Source organism: Triticum aestivum, chromosome 5B, assembly GCF_018294505.1.
Source record: "Triticum aestivum cultivar Chinese Spring chromosome 5B, IWGSC CS RefSeq v2.1, whole genome shotgun sequence".
Classification (NCBI taxonomy): Eukaryota; Viridiplantae; Streptophyta; class Magnoliopsida; order Poales; family Poaceae; genus Triticum; species Triticum aestivum.
This window is the reverse complement of record NC_057807.1, coordinates 8,134,588-8,147,866: the sequence shown is the minus strand read 5'-3', so window position 1 is coordinate 8,147,866 and position 13,279 is coordinate 8,134,588. Positions and strand designations below refer to the sequence as shown.

General features: G+C 46.0%; 1 long non-coding RNA gene and 1 pseudogene across 1 annotated transcript; one reads left to right on the top strand and one right to left on the bottom strand.

Annotated features, from left to right (window-relative positions):
• Window positions 1–1,448: 1,448 nt before the first annotated feature.
• On the bottom strand, window positions 1,449–11,762 carry LOC123110080 (probable periplasmic serine endoprotease DegP-like; annotated as a pseudogene).
• On the top strand, window positions 6,094–6,840 carry LOC123110081 (uncharacterized). The gene is made up of 3 exons (XR_006453152.1): window positions 6,094–6,385; window positions 6,480–6,688; window positions 6,767–6,840. It is a non-coding gene; the product is annotated as an uncharacterized lncRNA (long non-coding RNA).
• Window positions 11,763–13,279: the final 1,517 nt, after the last annotated feature.

Below are 13,279 nucleotides of genomic sequence, written 5' to 3'. Positions count from 1 at the left end.
CCTGGAGATGTACTTGCGTCGTGCAGTACACGATTCTCCAACAAAGTGGGCAGCGTGGTTACCTCAGGCAGAGTTTTGGTATAACTCTACGTACCACTCCTCACTGGGCTGCACCCCATACAAAGCACTGTATGGGCAAGATCCAAATGTGGGACAGTTAGCAGGTCAGTCCACTTCTCTGAACTCTGACGTTCAGACCTGGTTGGCCTCCCAGTCAGAGCATACAGCTCTGCTCAAGGATCATCTCGCTCGAGCGCAATGCAAGTACAAGCATTTCGCGGACAAGAAACGATCTGATCGCCAGTTTGCTGAAGGAGAAATGGTTTACCTGCGCCTCCAGCCATATGCTCAGTCCTCTGTGGTCAACCGTCCTTGTCCCAAGCTTGCTCTTAAATATTTTGGCCCTTTCAAGGTCTTGGAAAAAGTGGGAAATGCAGCCTACAAACTAGAGTTACCTCGGGGCAGTATGGTCCACCCTGTGTTTCATGTGTCTCAACTCAAGGGCCATGTGCCGGATCATACCCCGGTGTTTACTACCCTTCCGGTTCCGCTCGATCTGTCAGTACCTGGTGTGAAACCTGAGGAGATTCTGGATCGTCGACTGGTCAAAAAGGGCAATGCATCTTATCTACATATACTTGTAAAGTGGTCGTCCATTCCTGCGGCGTCAGCAACCTGGGAAGATTCCCAAGTACTCAAGCAACGCTACCCAGATGCACCAGCCTGGGGACATGCTGGTTCTTCAGGGGGACGTATTGTAAGTACCTTACAGATGTCAAAGACGCGAGCAAGACGAGGGAAGCGGGAAGCAGACGAGGAGAAGGCGTAATGTTGAAGCGGGAGGTTTAAACGTGTAATGGGCCTAAGGGTCTCGGCGATAATGGGCCAGAGGGTCGTAGCAAGTAGGCCCATGTATCCTACGGGTTATAAGCAGGCGGGCGAGGGAGAGAACGGTACGAAGAGATTTCTGTAATTCAAACTATGCCACTCATTCTATCTTATCCTCCTGCCTTCGTCTCCTACACCGGATCCCCTTCTTCTTCCTCTCTCTCTCGAATTCGAGCTGTAGTTCGTCGGCGGCGGAACTCCTCCACCGCGCGGTCGTGACAATCTGTCGTGAGAGCGATGTGGCCGGACTGGTTCCGGCGGATGTGGCCGGACGGTGACTATACGTCCATCGAGAGGAGGAACTGGCGTTTCTGGCGACGTGCGTTCAGGGCTCGATGGAGCCCTCACACTTGTTTTTCTGTTTTGGTTTGGCTCGGACTTTTTTTCTTTGGTTTGGGCATGGACGTCTTTTTTGGTCAATGCGTGGAGTGGACGTGGTTCGTGGATTGAGTCGCAACTGTTTTTCTCTGGCTGGTGCGTGATCGTGGGCTGAGTTGGCGACGGATCTCGTTTATGGGCCGAGTTAATGAGTGACAGGATGCGGTCGAGGGGTGGTGGGATTTGTCGAACCATCACGACGACTGCAGGTTGCGCTTTAATAGTAGAGATTAGTAGCCAATAACATTCTGCTCTAAGCTACATATGTTGCTTCTACGGTCCAAACTTTACACTCCAGCATAATTGCCGAGTTAAATTCATCATCTATGGCTGCTACACTTGCACACAGGCATGATGTGAGTTTCACGAGACTCGAAATAAGTAGTAGCCAATAATAAGTTCTGCTCTAACATGCAGGTTATGCTCTAAACTTAAGCTGCTTCTATGGTCCAAAGGCACCCATAATTTGAAGTTTTTTTCCAAGAATACACAACGAAAACATTATGCCGAAAATGAATTTGCAATGAGCATGCATGGTTAATTCGGTTTACTCATCCATGAAGGCCAGCAGTGGGCAGGTGCCTACACAAATAAAAAAACACAAGGTTCAGTTAGATAAACCCTTGGGAGATCGGTCAATGGTTAAATTGCTAGCTAAAGGCTGGCCAAAATAGTGTGTTGTTTGCAATGCAAACAAAATGAGATAAGAGAAATAACAATTGGCTTCTTCATGAAGTTGTTTACCACAACCTGACAATTTTCTCTACGACCTTCGAATTTGAGTTAAAACGTGCTAAATGTAAACTATTTTAAAATGGAAGATATTTACCTCAGGCCCAGCTCAAGGATCAAGAATCATAAGACTGACATGGCTTCTTCACCCATGATAGGGTAAGCACCTACACAAATAAAAACATCACACTTTGACCTGCAGAAATCTCTACTCCTATAAAAACCACAGTTGGTGATGATGGTGTGCCTGCCATCTTGCATTTAGGATCGTTCGATCTATATCTAACGCACATGAAGCAATCAGTGGCATTTTTACGAAAAGACACCCACCACTCTGTACAGATTTGCAGACAACGCCCTTGTCACCCTTTTAGCCTATCTCTTGCCCCACCTTATCCAACGACCTAAGAATGGGGAAAAGCAGCCGTGAGAACCAGCAGCCTGCCAACAGGCACCGTCGGAACCGATATGGAGCAGTGGCCGCCGCGGGTGCCGTCTGCTCCTGGAGCCTCCCATACCTTCCTCAGCTCCACCGCCAACCACGACCATCCACCACCTTCCCCGTCTCCTCCATTGTCGACCTCGGCAGGCACGCCGCCGACGCCATCCCTCCGCCAGTGCCTCTCCTACCTCCTCTGCCAGAGAAGTGCCACCTCCCAGCATCACCACCACACACTATTCCTCCTGGCCACCCCCTACGCGTCCTACACAGCCTCCTCCGACGCCGACCTCCGCAAGTACGCCGGTGGCTCCGTCCGTGCCCCAACGCTTCCTCGGCCTCCTCGCTTTCCTGCTGCTGAATACCGCTCACCCACCACAAGCAGCACCTCCCCATCCTCCTCGCCACCTCCCCCTTCTTCTCGGATGCTGACCTTTGCAAGTACACCGCCGGCTACACGCTGCTCCTTACTGCTATTTCCCCTTCCTGGCTGACGCGCTCTATGGCCTGTTCTGGTGCTATGCTCGGCTACCGCCTCTACTTCCCAAACCTCAACGTGCCCATCCTTGCCGCCTCCCAAATTCAAATTTTCTGTCATCAAATCCACGCGCCTATGTCAAACTGTCTAGAAACTACTCCTGCAGCCCATTACAAATTAAGTGAGCAGGTAGATGAGACTCACGCTACTCGGACCACATCCTAAGAAGCAACACACTGGTTACACTCTCTGATAGAAGCTAGGGCCCTACCGGATCTAGGGCGTAGGTTGTAGGGGAAGGAGGGGGAAGGACGAGGGCTGGTGCGTGGCGGCCGGCGGCGTGGCGCCGTCCTTGTGACGGGAGCAGCGGCGGCGAAGGCAGGAGGCGGCTAGGGTTTTAGGTCTCCTGGCTCCCTAAGGGAAGCCGAGCAAATAATGATTGCTTCTTGCTTCATTAGATTGATACATCTCCTCTCCCTATATAGAGAGGTTTACTTGACTCCTAAGCAAACGATAATATAATCGGGCTAAGCCCCTAATAACGATAAGATAACTTGGGCCACAACCCACTGGGCTAAGCCTCATAACACTTCTCCCCGCCTGCACAAACAGCTCGTCCTCGAGCTGTAAGGTGGGGAAGCGCTTGCTGAACTCCTCGAGGTGATCAACCAGCGTCACACACCTTCGCGACAGCTGGGGCGGTCAGGTCGGCGGCGTCCTCCTCAATGTAGTCTACAGCCTCCAGGTAGAAGAGCCGCGGGCAGACGTGAAGCACAACCCTTGGCGGCGACGCTCGAGTAGCCCGGCCGAGGTGAGCCGGCAGAACGGGCGCGCCGCGGTCGCGGCGAGGGGTGCCGCGGAAGACTTAGCAGGCCGACCCTGCGCAGGAACATCTGGTTCGGGTAGCGGCCCAGTGGCCTGGGACGGTGATGCCTGCTGCATGGCCACCGCGCGGGCGTAGTACATGGCCGTCTGGAGGTCCTGGGGTCCCTGCAGCTCGACGTCCACGCGGAGATGATCTGGCAGACCGCCGACGAAGAGTTCGGCCCGCTGGTGAGCCGTCACGCTGGACGCGTGGCACGCTAGGGCTTGAAAGCGGTCGGTGTAGTCTTGCACCGTAGAGGTGAAGGGAAGGTGGCCCAACTCGGCCAGGTGGCTCCCGCGGATCGGCGGCCCAAAACGAAGGAGGCACAACTCATGGAAGCGCTCCCATGGGGGCATGCCGCCCTCGTCCTGCTCGAGGGCATAGTACCATGTCTGGGCTGCACCGCGGAGGTGGTAGGATGCTAGTCAAGTGCGCTCCGACGCGAGCGTGCGCTGCCCACGGAAAAACTGGTCGCATTGGTTGAGCTAGTTAAGCGGGTCCTCCGTGCCGTCATAAGTGGCGAAGTAGATCTTGGCGAACCGTGGCGGCGTCTGGTCGGCGCGCCATGGACGACCGGTTCGGCGGTGCGGAGCAGTGATGATGACGGCGCCCGATCAACGGTGGGGAGGCCGTCGTAGGCCCCTGCGGAGCCGGACGAGGCCCCAGACTGCAGTGTGGGTACCGATGGGTGCCCAGCCTCCGTGTAAACTGGCGGTGGCGGAATCGGGGACGGTGGAAACTAGACCTGCTGGATCGGGAGGCCCCCCGGTGTGGATTGTCCCAGTCCGGAGCTGGGCGGCGGTGGTGGAAGCTGTACCGGCGCGTCCGGCACGGTTGACGCGGCTGGGGCCGACGCGGGCCAGTACGGCCACTACGGCGCTGGGGCGGGCGCAGAAGGCGCGGGTGGCGCCGTGAAAGCCAGCGCCGGCCACTGCAGCCAGGACAGCGCTGGGGCGGCCGGCAAAGGACACCGGCCATGGCCTCCGGAGCGTACTAGGTCGGCATGGTGGATGGTGATGGCGGCGAATCCTTGACGGGGGCGGCGGCTGGCCAGGCAACGTGCCGGGGGTGGGGGCGATCGGCGCCGACGGAAGGGCCAGCAAGGCCGTGGCGCTCGGCGAGAACGCAGCGGCGGTGGAGGAGGTGGTGGCGGCGGCGGTGTTGGTGGTGGTGGGCAGTGGCGGGTTTGGTGGTGGTGATGACATGGTCGAAACCAAGCTAGCTGATACCAAGGTGATAGGAGCTAGGGCCCTACCGGATCTAGGGCGTAGGTTGTAGGGGAAGGAGGGGGAAGGACAAGGGCTGGTGCGCGGCGGCCGGCGGCGTGGCGCCGTCCTTGCGACGGGAGCAGCGGCGGCGAAGGCAGGAGGCGGCTAGGGTTTTAGGTCTCCCGGCTCCCTAAGGAAAGCCGAGCAAATAATAATTGCTTCTTGCTTGATTAGATTGATACATCTCCTCTCTGTATATAGAGAGGTTTACTTGACTCCTAAGCAAACGATAAGATAATCGAGCTAAGCCCCTAATAACGATAAGATAACTTGGGCCACAACCCACTGGGCTAAGCCCCTAATATGACAGTCATAACACTCTCACACCTTCAGATTGAACAGAGTGTGAGGAGGTGGCTTCGCTGCCTTAGCCTTCTGATATGCTTCGCCAAGGGCATAGGTATGATGTGTTAGGCAATCTTTTTTTTTAGATAACTAACCACCCATATGGAGTGGTCTCCTGCTCTCCTTAGTTGTGCGATTGCAGACATGTGATGGTAATGGTATGCAAACTGTCTTCTATGTCCAATAAATACTCCAAGGCATTGTTTTTCATTTTTGCAACATTAGCCATTGGATCCATAGCACACCACTGTATCTATAATTGGTTTCAATTTCCTTTTTGGGTTCTTCTTCTAGAATGGAACTTTAAGTATTATAGAAGGCTACGAACAAGAAGAATTGCCATAGTTACTGACTTACTGCTAGAGGATTTGACATTAATATCATACTGGCCATAATTTTTTGGTAAAGAAGTTTTTTTAGTGCCCAAAGAATTACTAATGATCAAAATAGATGAGTACCGGCACATACTACTATTAGATGATGATGCCACTTTTATTGGTGAAGTTGACATCAAAATGGGAAGTTACAGGTCACTACATGTATTTTTTGTTATTTTAATGTTATTTATGTATACTGATTGTTGGGTACTTGGAACTCCAAGCTGATCTATTTGTTATTAAAACATCTACACCATAGTTCTAGGTGGATCAGTTTGTTTTAGAGGAGTTGGTCAAACAGAAATTCCTCAAGCTAGGTTCCTTATATTTCCCTTTTTATAAAATCACATGACTTCGCCAGGCATATGCACATATATACTCAGTATCAGCTCCAACTACACTTGGATTCGGTTCTCACCAAATCACTGAAATTTCTGAAAAAACGATAATCTACATGGCAGGTCCAAAAGACATTCAGTAAGAGAAGGAGTTTCCTGGAGAAAACCACGGATTTAGGTCTGAAGCTGAAGAACTACATGGTCAATAAAGCAGCAGGCCTTACGTCTGAAATGATACAGCCCTTGTGCCAACAAAGTGCTGAAGGAAAACAAAAAGGTGAGTATCCTGTACCTTACCGCAAGGCAAAACAATCTGCTTGCATATTTCTTTTTGTACCTGACCATTTGTGGTCCTACTTGAAATAACACAGTGGTTGACGGCAGTAACAAGTCCAACAGAACTTGCCCCAATGGCATCCCATATGTTTGAACAAGTTTACGTGAATCAACGATGCAACAAATTTAAGTCATTCATCTTCAGATGATGAAGTGATAAAACAATCAGCGCTTGTGATTTTTCCTACTTGTAGTGGTGTGCTCACATCAATCGAGGTCTTGGAGCGAGGAGAAAGCTCAAAAGGTAAATCTATAAGGCGAAAGTGTTTGCTTATATAATTTCATTTACCCACTTAATTAATTTCTTGCGTAAATGTTGTAGGGTGAAAGCGTGAATGTGCAGCAATAAGATATGCTAGCCGTACACCAGAAGAAATCCAAGCAAGGCGAGTAAGTGTTAGAGCATGTCAGCAAAATATGACACCTAAAGCGAAGGAGGAGCCCGTCCCAGAATGTGAAGTGATCATTGCTTTCACTTGGTTAGTGTGTTGTTTGGTAATTTTTTGTGTCCATACTAAATTGATTTGGTGGCTGGTTTGCAGGATAGTTTAATCTGCGAGAAAGTGCTGTCTTTGCAATGTGATTATCCATGCATATTAATGTTGCTTCATACTTCAGACATTTACATGTGCACAATAACTGTCCCTTCTGGCTACGATGTAAAGATTACAAATTATTTCTACCTTTACACGTATGCAGTGTTGGTCCTAGATACGAGGCTTGATGTTTTATATCTCAAAGAAACCAAACCAAGTACTCTGTTTCCTGTTCGATTTCAAATCTTGCTTTATAATGTATAGATTAAAAGGGTGAAAGTTTGTTCAATTAAGTAGTAACCTAATGATACATATACAATAGTGAATGCCCTTCAGGAGCAATGCCTCCAGTGGCTTGCTGTATGTTGAGCATTTATTTATATTTTGTTGTACATATACTAACATCTATGTGCCTATGTTTCAGACTGTAAAACATGGTCATTGATAATTTTGTTATTAAGCAGTGCTTGCTGGAGATGAAAATCAAAGAGATCACACCCCATTGGTACAGGTGAGCGGAGTGGAGGTGTACGTTGCACTGAGGGTGAAGCAGTGGCTGAAAGTTAAGACTGGTTTTCTGTGCTTCACAAGCTGCTTTGTAGCAAAGTTAAATACTCTGTTTTTTACAGTGAGGGGAGATACTCTGTTTTTTGATGGAAGATACTCTGCTTTGTGGCTGGGGGAGCGTGTTATTTCGGTCCTATTCTTGTACATCTAACCTTAATAACAATTGATTACGCTCTCTGTTGATTTTCGCGACGTAACTTTGTTTTAGGCTAACCACATCGCGACGTAGTCTTGATGACGTGTTTTTTTTTGTTGAGGCCTATGCTTCATGAGGTGATTGATTTTAAGAATAAAGAAAAAACATCCATGTGCAAAGGACATATATGGTCGAAGCTATTATGTGGAGAAGCTAAGGCTAGGGTAGGAAGAGAAAGTAGAAATTGAAGAAATAGTGGCAAATAAACGAAAGAAGACGATCAGATATTCTGATGATACATTGTTTTTCGAAAATTGTCATGATTATGTGTCCTTGTGATTGCAATGTTTTAGCCTAAGTTATTTTATTCAAGCATCACTTCTGTTTTGCATAAATGGCCGAAAACATATATATTTGTAAGCTAAAGCTGTAAAAAAATCCCCCCGCTAACAAACATAAGCACCATATTCAAATCCATATTGTATCTCTTCAGGATGGCGCCACCTCTAAGTTTTTTTCCCGTGATAACGCACGGGCATCCAACTAGTATGATTTATAACAGGGAGATTTTACCTTTTACAATGTCCTCTCCACGATCCGATACAATTGCAGTCAAGTTTCTAGTTCTCTGACAAATTTTGGTAGCATCAAATATTTTCACCTGTAAAGCAATTCATAGAATTAAATGTACCTAAACACATTTTCAGTAGTGCTATGGTCGGTATGAATCGTAGTTACAACAGAGTTAACTTACCGAAACATCTTTTTCAGTATTCAATTTCTTTCTTTGATCAAAATGATCCCAGCACATATCTATCAACATGCTTTCCAACTGCCAAAATCACAAAAGTCAAGAGTGTCACATAAAAAATATGGAAAATAAACCCTACAAGCAGGTGCACTCACCCTCACACCTCTCCCTCACATGAGATTCTTTCTTGTTATGTGATTTTTGAAATACATAATGGCTACAACTGTAAAGATATTTCATATAAAAAACACCTCCACTAAAATATCGTTGTTCTGTGATTTTTGAAATATACAATGGCTACAACTCTAAAGATATTTGAATCAAAAGCATCTCCACTAAAATAGCATACGATAATCCATACTCTATATGCTGTAATATCAAACGAACAATTTTATATACTCCCTTTAAAAGAGCATACTCTATATGCTATCAAATGAACAACAATTATGTATACACTTGCCATTATCAACGGAGTATCCTATTGCCTCTTAATGCATAAATAGGACCATACTCCTTTATTGAATAAATCGTGCATACACCAGATACTCTAGCCATAAGTACAATTCAACATCTTTACATCCTAGGTATAATATATACTCTTTATAAATCTTAGCTACAGGATACATATGTGCCAATTACAAAACATACACTTGATGAGTATCTTTATGGGTTTTATCGTGCCCTCGATCACACCTATTATTGGGTTGGCAAGCTACTTGGACTTTGTAGTGGAATTTAGTCTGGGAAATCTCAGTTCTAAGATGCCAAGCACCACAATGTTGACCAATGGTTGTGGCCTGACCCAATTGATGGGAATAACCATCCATGCAGAAAGCTGATCCATTCAGCCATGAATTAATGTGCTTCAACTAGCGCACCATTATTTAAATCATTTAATTAGAATTACAAAATTACTAGCTACCTATTATAGGATGTGTGAGATTAATCTAAGGTGGATTAGAAAGTAACTAAACCTAGTTGTAGCAAAAGATTGAAAATTCAACAAATATAAAATACACAAACCTCAATTGTAGTAGAAATGTGCTTTCCATTAAAACTTTCAATGACACATCACCCTTGCGAATTCCAATTTTCTCAGCATGTGATTCTTTTGACACCTAATTTTCAATTAGCATGATTACTTCACAATATGCATATGGCAAATATTTTTAAAATAAACTATTAACAAAAGTGAAAGTCAAAATTATTATATAAAAAGCTCATATATATACCTGCTCAACAATAAGACCAGAGTCGATGTTATGCTTACGAGTCATCCTCTCAATACAAATAGGATCTAAAAACTTGATTGGACTAAATGTCATTCCAAGGTGGAGGCGAGGCATGCAACTAGACCAAATAAAATGATGACCAAATGAATATCATACAAATTTTAAAAAGAACAACATAACATTAATATCTTTACAAGACATAGGTATCACACATGTTACTAACAAAGAATTGAGAAAGGGGAAATACGTACTTGAACCTCCTCCAAAAATCGAAGCACTTATGCAATATTGACGAAGGTACAAACGTCTCATTGATTTGATTGTTAACTAGACCCACAACTTTTCCTTCTAAGTCAATGATGGGCCCTCCATCATCATGTAACTAGAGCATTATAGTAGTGACAAATATTACGGTTTGTAGTGAGAAGGAAATAAGATGGAGATGCAAAATATAAATTTGAGATGTAACATACCAGTTTGAGACTAGATGCATCACGAAGAAAATACATGTAATGGCATCTCTCATACCGAGTTGGAATGTCATAGGCCAAATTACCATGTATTATCTTTATATCCAGATTTGCATCTCTTCCAAGGCGGAAAACATCTTGACCAGAATGCACACGGTCATTAAAAGTGGGTAGATGAACTGGTTTGTCCACTTGAACTTCATAAATAGCAAATTCATAATGCTCCTGAAGATAGATGAGGTGGCCTGGTGTAGTTGTGTTGTCCAGCAAATGAATAATGACCTAAAATAGTCGGCGGCAAAGGTTATGACACTACATTTTCGAAAGAACTTATATTGAGGAAAACATTTTTGAGAGTTCAACTATCATGAAAGTCGAGCGCTAGAATAAGATCTTTTCTTTCTAATTTTCTGCTCTAATTAACAAAGTTGAAGATAATGACACATTTAATTTGCAACTAACCACCAGTGTAGCAACCGAGTCATTACAAATAATTTAATTTCAGAGGGCATAAACAAGCAGATAAAAAAGATAGCTAGTCAAGCAGGTAGATAAATAGATTGTTGAATATATGTTTTTACTTGCATAGTCCAGTGTACGGCTCTGCAATCATCTTGCTGTAATTAGGATGACAAAGAGTGAACGTTAAGAAGGTCACCTTAGCATTCTTATGATATTCGCCTGTCCACTGCCGCTTCCACTTGTGGATATCATCTTTACGAATGAGATGAGCAGACGTCAAAACAAGGGCGGTTTTTCTCTGGTCATCTCTTTGAAACCACAAGCCACAGCATTTATTCAGCGGTTGGTTCTCTGCAAAGCAACATAAGTTACAAACAGTTGGGCAGGCAGCGAATATTAATTAAGAAGCAAACATGATGATGAATACACACCGAGAAAGGAGGAGAGCAGAACGACGGATTTTGTAGCAGAAAGTATTGCATCTCTTGCGAGTTCACGGATGGGAAGGAGGCGACGGTCCTTGCGCAAGCAGGAATATGGTTTGTGCCAGTAGTGATCCATAGTGAACAGGTGAGCTACACGAACTACGTAAAGAAAATTAAAGATCAGGTTGAAAATTGACGGTGAGAAAAAGAAGAATTGGGAGCCGGAGGGAGTTACATTTTTCTGCTCGGTACTTGGCCTCGGCAAGCTTGAAGGCGGCGCGTGCGACCCGATCTGCAGCTAGCTCGTCTGGAATGTAGGGTTCGTAGATCGGTGGGCTGGGTGGATCGGAGGATTCCTCCGTCGCGGACTCGACCACATCGCACACACCACCTACAGAAAAAATCGTACAGCACGAGTAAACACCAATCTGTCGTGATGAGGAGGAAAACAGGTTGGAAGATCACCTTGTTTTGCTCCGGATTGGGCTTCGTCGGGCTCGAAGATCGCGAACAGTATCTCCGGGTGGGAATGGGAACTCCGACGAACAGCTAGGTCGCCGGGAGATCTAGGGCTCGTGGAGCGATCCACTGCCAGGCTTCGCTTCTTCGCCCTTGCTCCCCGCTCCGTCTCCAGCTCGTCGCCGCGGATCCTGACGGCCCTCGACATCTTTCCCACCTCGTGTGCCGCCGCCTCTGCACGGGAGAGGAGGGAAGACGGTTTGGGGATCGATGGACTCGCGTCGAGGGGTCCGTGTGTGTGTTTTTTTTCTCTTTCTTTTTCTTTTCTTCTTTTTGCTTACAAAAATGCCAACAAAAATAAAATTATGAATTTTTTTAGGGAAACTATAAACTTTATGGGACTGTCCATATATACTCTTATACCCGAAAACCATTAGGGAGAGCCACGAAAACACTTTTCCACCGTCGCAACCTTCTGTACCCGTGAGATCCCATCTAGCGGTCTTTTTCGGCATCCTGCCGGAGGGGGATTCGATCACGGAGGGCTTCTACATCAACATCATTGCCCTTCCGATGAAGCGTGAGTAGTTTACCATAGACCTATGGGTCCATAGCTAGTAGCTAGATGGTTTCTTCTCTTTCTTTGATTCTCAATACCATGTTCTCCTCGATGTTCTTGGAGATCTATTCGATGTAATACTCTTTTGCGGTGTATTTGCAGAGATCCGATGAATTGTGGATTTATGTTCAGATTATCTATGAATATTATTTGAGTCTTCTATGAATTCTTATATGCATGATTTGATATCTTTGCAAGTCTCTTCGAATTATCGGTTTAGTTTGCCTACTATATTGGTTTTTCTTGCAATGGGAGTAGTGCTTAGCTTTCACTAGTAGAAAACAGGGCATTTGTCCCGGTTGGTGAGGGCCTTTTGTCCCGGTTCATGAACCGGGACTAAAGGGTCATTACTAATGCCTCCCCCCTTTAGTCCCGGTTCTAACACGAACCGGGACAGATGGGTCTCCACGTGGCCGGTGCGCCGAGCCCAGGCAGGAGGGCCTTTGGTCCCGGTTGGTGGCACCAACTGGGACCAAAACGCATCCACTCGTCAGCATTTTAGTGTCTGGGGTTTTTTTTGAAGGGGGGGTGGGGGTTTTGGGGGGCTAATTTAGGTGTTTCATATATTGTGTTAGCTAGCTAATTAATAGAGAGAAGTGTCCTCTCTTATGTCCGTGCTTGGTCGACGCTACGTACTGTACATAGAGAGGCCCTCGACACGCTAGCTAGTAAGAAAATGAAGGGAACCATTAAGTACAGAAGTTCGTCATGCATACCGAGAGAAGTGATCGATCGACCTCTCCTTCTCCGAGAGATTGGTCGAACAACAAGTTTCCGTATTATCTATCCGACGCTACTGGCTACATACATATACAATATGTAAGATTTCTTACAATCCCCTAGCAATTGAAATCAACTTCCACATGGTATTCTCCGGCTTTATTGATGACGTGGTCAAGAAAGAATCCCGTCAATTCCTCTTGAATTGCTTTCATGCGATCTTGTTCTAGGAGTTCATTCCGCATCTGTCACGTCTAATTTGAAGAAGGGGGTTAATACATATATGATTGAAACTCAACAGAAATGATGGTATAATAAAATGAAATTGTGAATATTATTGCTTACGCACTTCATATTGTCTTTTAGAGTAGCCCCGCTTATTTTTCAAAGTCGCGTTGTAGATGAACTCGCACACTTAGTATCCACAGAAATTATTCCCTTCTTCCTGCCACAAACAC